The following is a 7454-nucleotide window of genomic DNA, read 5'->3' as shown; positions in this document are numbered from 1 at the left end:
CATATCAAATAATTATGGCGGAACTTTATGAAAAATTTTCCTTCATACATTAGTTTACATTTTTTATAAATATTATATCTTCTAAGTAGTATAAAGCAAATGTTGACCCTCCAAGCTGAATCCCTTTGTGAGATTACGGTATACTGTATAATATATAGTATTAGTAGTCAAATACGTCAGCGATTTATTGATTTTTATTTATTCATGTGTGTACTCCGCGCCTGCGCATTCATTATGTGGCGGATCTGAAGAGAAGTTGTTTAAGAGTTTCGTTGAACAGCGTTTGAATGGCAGCCACAAAACGATCGACTCATCAAATTGGCTAATTAATGTGCCAGCAAACTAATCGATAGTGAACCGAAATAATGGAAGCGCACAGACATACATATGGTTTGCTATTATATATGCTTTTATGAAAAGAAATCTGCGTAATCGTTTTGGCGAACTTTGTATAATGCTTTTCTTCAAACCGTAATCAGCCTTAAATATACAAATGAAAAGAGCTGAGTAAAAAAAAAACCAAGTAAAAAATAATAGAAAACTGTTGAAAGTAAACGGTAAAGAGGCATAAAAAACTTAAATATTTATTAAAAAAGTATAAAATAGTTATCTAAAAAAAATTAAATTTTTTGAAAAAAAGGAAAAAAATTACACAGTTCCTGTTTAAGAAAACAAAATTGCTAGTAATACATGATCTAATTAATTATTAATTTATCTAAAAAAAAAGTATACTCTTTATATACAAATATTAAAAAAGAAACTGTTGATACCTGTATATATTTTTAATTTTTTATGAATCTGATTAGTATTTTTTGTAATTAAAAACAATTTTTAAGCGCTTAAAATAAACTTTTTACAAACTTAACTTTTTTAAGAAAAAAAATTTTTATTTTTATTTTTTGATTTTCTCTTTTTATATAAAATGGAATATAAAAATATTATATGTTATATAAAATTCTTTAACAAAATTTTTTAAAAATAATAATATTACTATTTTTTGTGTATAAATGTATTTTAGTCAATATTTAAAAAAAAATTATTTTCATTTTACAATACAGAAATTAGAGAATATGAACAAAACAGCTGATTTCTTTATAATGTAAATTTTGTTTTAAAAAATAAGGATACATCAAAGTAAACAAGCAAAAAATTGTCGAAAATATATGTATGTTATACAAGTATTTCATTAAAACTCCTTTCCGGAGTATTTCTTTTACAACTTTCCAGTTCACAATCTGTTCTTACGGACCAGCAGTAATCTGCCATCATATGACGATCTCAACCGCCTTGATACCTTTTTAGATCCTGTTAGAACCGCTCTCTCGGTTCCTCACTAAAATTTCTCCAGCGGACTGCGGAGATAGTCTCACTTAATCTAAAGTTTGTCGGTATATTTTTCATAATTTTTTCACAATTTGATGGTTTATGGTTATCAAGGAAATTTTCGACCATTAACACAAAACTTTTCCAAGCTTCAATTCCCAGTACAATCTTAATCTTGATAAAAACTGTTTTTCATTAATTGCTGTATTTGAGAACCATCAACCTTCTCAGATATGTTTGTCAGGTAATGATCGAAGGGATAAGTCTTTTGATAATAATTTCGATTTTTAAGCCAGCTTTTTTTAGGAAGCCGTCATTATCATTACCTGTAATAATTTATAGTAGTAATACATTTTTTGGGTTTTTGGATTTGAGAGAATTTAAAACATTAAGATATTCCTCACCGCCAGACACCTTTATCCGAAGGTACTGCTGGAGAGCGGCTGCCGAATCACGGAAATCCAAAATTTTTCAAAATTAACCGTCAATTGATAAAATACATTAAATTCTGTAAATGTAATTTTATTTTATTTGTTTTTTAAATAAAATGCCGCTTCAAAACAAAAATCACATAAAAGATGTTTTTTTGACTTGCAAGTCTAACCTAACCCCTAAAAGTACAATCCGTTATATAAAACATATAAAAAGAATTTTATAACATTTTTTATTAAACTTTTAAAGTTATTCATAAAATCAAAAATAAACCATTATGTATGTTTTTTAAAAAATTTTTGTTGAATTTTTTGCCAAATTTTTTGTACAATCAGTTAGTTTGCATTTTTAATTTTGCATTCTTTTGCCATTTTATTACTTTTATTGCCGCTTTTTGTTAGCTTTTCGATTATATTCTTTTAATTCTCTCTGTGAGCTTCAACATTTAAATATTTAACAATGCGATTCTCTGTTGCTTCACCATTGTTTGTTTGTATATTTCTTTGTTTCTTGGTGATTTGCATGCTACAGACATTTTTCTGGATTTCCGGTTTTTTTCTAGCCTTTTATCCAGAACTAGTTTGTGGTCTGCAGGTGAATCAGTGACACAGTGTTTAATGGTTATTTATACAAAAGACAGGCGCACAAACAAATCTCTATTCAAAAACTTGCATCACTTCGCTATAAAAATAAATAAAACAACGCGTCTTCGGTCAGTCTTCGTAAACGCGCTTAAATTTTATTTTGATCATTTGCATACCATTCTGCAAAACTATTCGGTAATCTACAAATCACGCACGGAATTCTAAATTTATGCATAAAGTTTGTTTACTTCGATATTATTTTTAAATGAAAGAAATATTTTTAAGCCATTGTTGTGGTGTAGATTTTTTATAATTTTTTTTTAACAAAGAAAAAAATGTCATGTAGTTTTTCAAAGCCTTAATTTTAGAAATTCTTTTTAATACTTTTTCTTCGCTGTTTATATTATAAAAGTATCTTCTTCTCATTTCACAATTCCAGATTTCGATGTTTTATTTTGCAATCAATTGGCAGCAACCGTAACATAAAGCCGAATTTATCAATTAACACTGTGTTAAAACCATTTTAAAATTTTTAAATGTCAACAATATTTTAATTATTACGTTATAAAAAACCATATTGGTAATAAAAATAAATAAAATTCTAAATATATTAATTTTAATTATAGTACTAGCTTGGTTGAGGTAAATGACCGTTCTATAAGAGAACCCTAAATGCAAGGTGAACAAGGTTTTTAAATATAATTTATAAATAATATAAAATTTTAAATATATAATATATATGCTGTGTAAGCTGTTCTCTAACTAAATTATTAGTCGAGCAAACGGTAGGAAGGTATAGTCAGTTACAGTCAGTTAATCGATTAAATTTTGCCTAACGCAAAATATACCTGGTAGCTGCTGGTAACAACACAATAATAACCATATTTTTACTGCCGGCAGATAATTTGAAACATAAAGCCACAACTGTAGACATTCCACTACCTTTCTGACGAGGTCTGGAGGAAGTATGTAGACTATTATACCAATAGCGCTAGAAAAATTAAATCGGTTGAGACTTTTAAGCGTTACAAATCTCCGTGACGTGTTCCATGCTAGTACATTAGTTTATAGCGGAGAGTTTTTTATCTGTTGTCCGGGAATTTTTTATTATTAGAGGTGCCATTCAACTAAGACATCTGGTTCGGAATAAAATTATGAGCGGTGAAGCTTTTAACACCAAACAAGTAAATGCTACGAATTTCCTGCCAGTTTATGAAATTGAAAGTTCAGCATCATATAGTTTTACCTTAACTCTTTGGAATTTAAAGGGCTCACAATAATATGGAAGAATACAAACTTATTGCATTTTCTTCGTTTGTCCAATTGCCATGTTTGTTAAGAAATCCAACTTTTATCTTCTTCTTCAACATTATACCCTTTCAGAGGTGAATGTCTATAGTGATATTGCTTATCAATTAAAAAGATTAAAGTATAAACGAATTTTAACATGTTCTGACCAATTGACTTTCAGTTAATAATCCGCTAGAATAACTGGTAATGAGCAATGACTGAAATGAGCTTTGCTTCTATGTGCCAATATTTTTCTGCTCATGACTACTTAAAAACGTTTATTTTTAGTCTCAATTATATCTCTATTAAGTGCTTGTCATGTCATGACTCCTTAAATCCACTTCAGTACAATATATGTATTAATGTTTCCGGCCTCATTAATATTTCGTATTTCACATTTGATTTACTTCCAACGAGATTTTCATTCATAATATAAACTACTTGAAAACGCGTTAATTACCATTCTTAAGCATTTGTAGACAACTTGTCAAATTGACAGTGTCAAAAATAATCATTTTTTAATTTAACTCATAACTGGCAAGCTGTCATTTAGGTGCATTATTTAAATAGGGTGCAGCAAGGGTTCTTTATTAATAGATTTTTTCGAATTTCGCAATCCCTTTAAATGGTCTTTCCCACCAAAAAATAACTGAGAAGCATAAATAATAGTTTTTAGAATAAGTAGCTTTCTTAAATAATGTTTTACGAGAATAAAATAATAAAAAGGCAAGAAAATCTACTGATCAGAACCACTTTATCTTCTTATGACATTGTGCTCACCTTTGAGTACACTTTTTGCGGGTAAGGGGACGGAAAATGTCTTCCGCAACAAATCACTAAAAAGCACGCCTCTTGGGAACCACCGCCGAACCTGGAACCACTTTTGCATTACTTCAGATATATAAACTGTGTAGCTTTTATGTTAGATTGGTACTAGGTATCACGAGCAGCTGTTATGTTGCAACATCGGGAAGTAAAAAATTATATGTACATATGCTTCAGAACACCCTGTAAAGAACTCCTTTAAACAAAATTAGCAAGTAGACTTTTTATTGTTGTTGTTGTTCTTATGTGTAAAAACTAATTACAAATGCGTTAGAATTCAAAGCAGCGAAGCGGAAAGCTTTTGAAGCGACTTGAAGTGATTATGCTGACATATAATGACTTTTTAAGTGGAATGTGCGTCAATAAGCGATTAGTCTATAGCATGCCGCCGAAAGAACCTCTATAGTTTGACACTGAATGTTTCGACAAATAGCCGTAAGGCTGACAATTGATAAATGTGCTAATAAAGCTTTAAGAAAATGGACTAAAATTGAGAATATTTTTTTTCGTGAAGGAAAACATAAATCTTTTTGCAGAAGAAGCTTAACAAAAGTTGAGTAATTCTTAAGCTTAGATTAAAAAAAAAATTGTCTTATAATTCTAAATTATTCACATTAAAGTATATACATACATAAGTATAGGTATAATGTAGTACATTTGAGATTAGGTTCTTTCATTATTATACCTAAAACAAAAGCTCGTTTGGCATCACCCGATGTTGACCTCTAAAGTGCGTTTCAATTGTTTCGTCACAGCATGAAGTGCTAAAGATGTGGTAATTTGTATTCCAAATATTTATTTTTTAACTTTTGTGGTTGTTTTTTACCATATATTATTTAATTTTTATATTTTTTTTTTGTTTTGTTGTTTTTTTGAAATAGTTTGCTTACCTGCCCATGTTTGCACTTAATCAAGCTCTGTCAGTCGTCGTGATCCAATACATATTTACATAATAAAGCGGCTCAAGTGTCAGAATGACACGCTTATCTGTTCGGCTGCTTTTCAGCTGCGAAGCTACAAGCTGAAAAATTAGCTATTTTCTAATTTTTGTGTACATTCTGCAAGCTTTGAATGCATTGTTTTTGGTAAGACATGAGTTTTTGTTGTATATATATATTTTATTGTACTTTTTGGTTTTTTACTTTTCAGCTGTGGTTTTATTGTTGTTGTTGGTTTGGTGATTTTCGCTGTGTTTGCATTTGTTGTTGTAGTGAGTTTTTTGTTATTTTTATTTGCAGCGGTAGTATTTGTTAGTGTCAAACTTGTTGTAGTTTGTATTTATTTTTTGCTGTTATTGTATATTTCTTCAGATTTTATTTGCAGCCACATTTTTTTGACTGTTTTTTTTTCAATTTGACTGCTTACTTGTTGTTGTTGTATTATGTTTTCTCATAATTTTGTTATTGTTGTTGCTTTTTATTTTGGCTATTTGTTGCTGTTGTTGTATTACGTTTTCTGGCTTAAACATTTTGTTGTTGTTGTTGTATTATGTTTTCTCATAATTTTGTTATTGTTGTTGCTTTTTATTTTAGCTATTTGTTGCTGTGGTTGTATTACGTTTTCTGGCTTAAACATTTTCTTGTTGTTGTTGTATTATGTTTTCTGATAATTTTGCTTGTTGTTGTTGTAATAACATTTGAGCACTCAACAAACAAATTCACACCCAAGCTCGCTAGTGCATTAATCAACTAAGCAGCAACAACAACAACTACTTATTAGCGGCGCGGTAAGGAGTACCTACTTATGTAGGCTTGGCTTAGTGCGGTTTATTTGAAAAATGTTTCTGTGTATGTGTGAATGTATGTGCCATTCAAGCGATCTACGCAATTCGAGCTTCTCATGCGGTGATAAACATGCAGATAAGATTAATTCGAGCATGTTAGTTAGCTAGTTAGTTGCCTTTATTGTTTATATTACAAGTAAGTTGTAGTTTATTTGATGTGCTTAAATCTTTTTTATTAATCTTTTTTAACTATTCGTTATAAAGGTCAGACAACACGTGCGTTGTCGTTTCGGCAAATTTAAAGTTAGAAAAACTTAAATTTTCAAATTGGTTTTAAGCTCACCGAGTAAAATTTGAACAGATCTTGTTGACATTTCTAGAAATAATTTAATTTAGTTACTCATATTAAGGTTAGTTTTTTTACTGTTTAAGAGTCCATAATGTAATAAAAATTTATGTTTGCACGTTTCTACCATAAATCACTTCACTTGACCTTTCTTCTTCTTCCTTTTGTTCGAGGCGCAGTGGTATAAAACGAAGTATGTAAAGAGAGTTCTTCTGCCTACCAATTTATTTACCTCCCGCTATTTGGCAATATAAATGTTTTTTTTTCGCAAAAAAACCTTACTGGCCGTCAAACCTGGTTTGGTCACGGTTAGCGCCGGCTCACTGCGATTCGATCAGGACCGTTTTCGCTTGACGTTGTCGTAAGTGGCCCACCTTTACACACCACTATCCGCTTCAGAAATAGATCGATTATGTTGCCATTCAGCTCGTAAGAAGTTTCTTTTTAGATAGATTCAGTATAATTTAAATTATTAAATTGTTTCAAACGGTTTGGTGAACTGTTTAACTAGCGCCTGGGATTTTTTTTGTAACCTTATAATATTGAGAAGAGATAAATGGATATAATTATAATACATGAATAAGGAGTTTTTTCTATAATTCTTCAAATATATTCGCATTTTTGGGCTACATGCTACAAGCTGAAGTATTTTTTGACGTGAGAAAGTTCAAACTTGTTATTTTTATAATTATAATAAGAGTCAAACTTAAACTTCGAAAAGTGGCGATCCTGGCAACCGGCAAAAGAACCGGCCAAATTTTTGAAACAGATAACTGGCATAAACTACATTTACTACATAGCATAACCGAATAGAGAAGGAAGTGCAAGCAAATTAGGTACTCTCGCACTCTCTTATGTTAAATTTAACTGTGTAATTCTTTTGTTGCATTCACTAGTATCTTTGTTTGGCAAGAACAAGAGCTTCACATAT

Source organism: Bactrocera oleae, chromosome 5 (genome assembly GCF_042242935.1).
Source record: "Bactrocera oleae isolate idBacOlea1 chromosome 5, idBacOlea1, whole genome shotgun sequence".
NCBI classification, from domain to species: domain Eukaryota; kingdom Metazoa; phylum Arthropoda; class Insecta; order Diptera; family Tephritidae; genus Bactrocera; species Bactrocera oleae.
Note: the sequence above shows the minus strand (reverse complement) of the source record.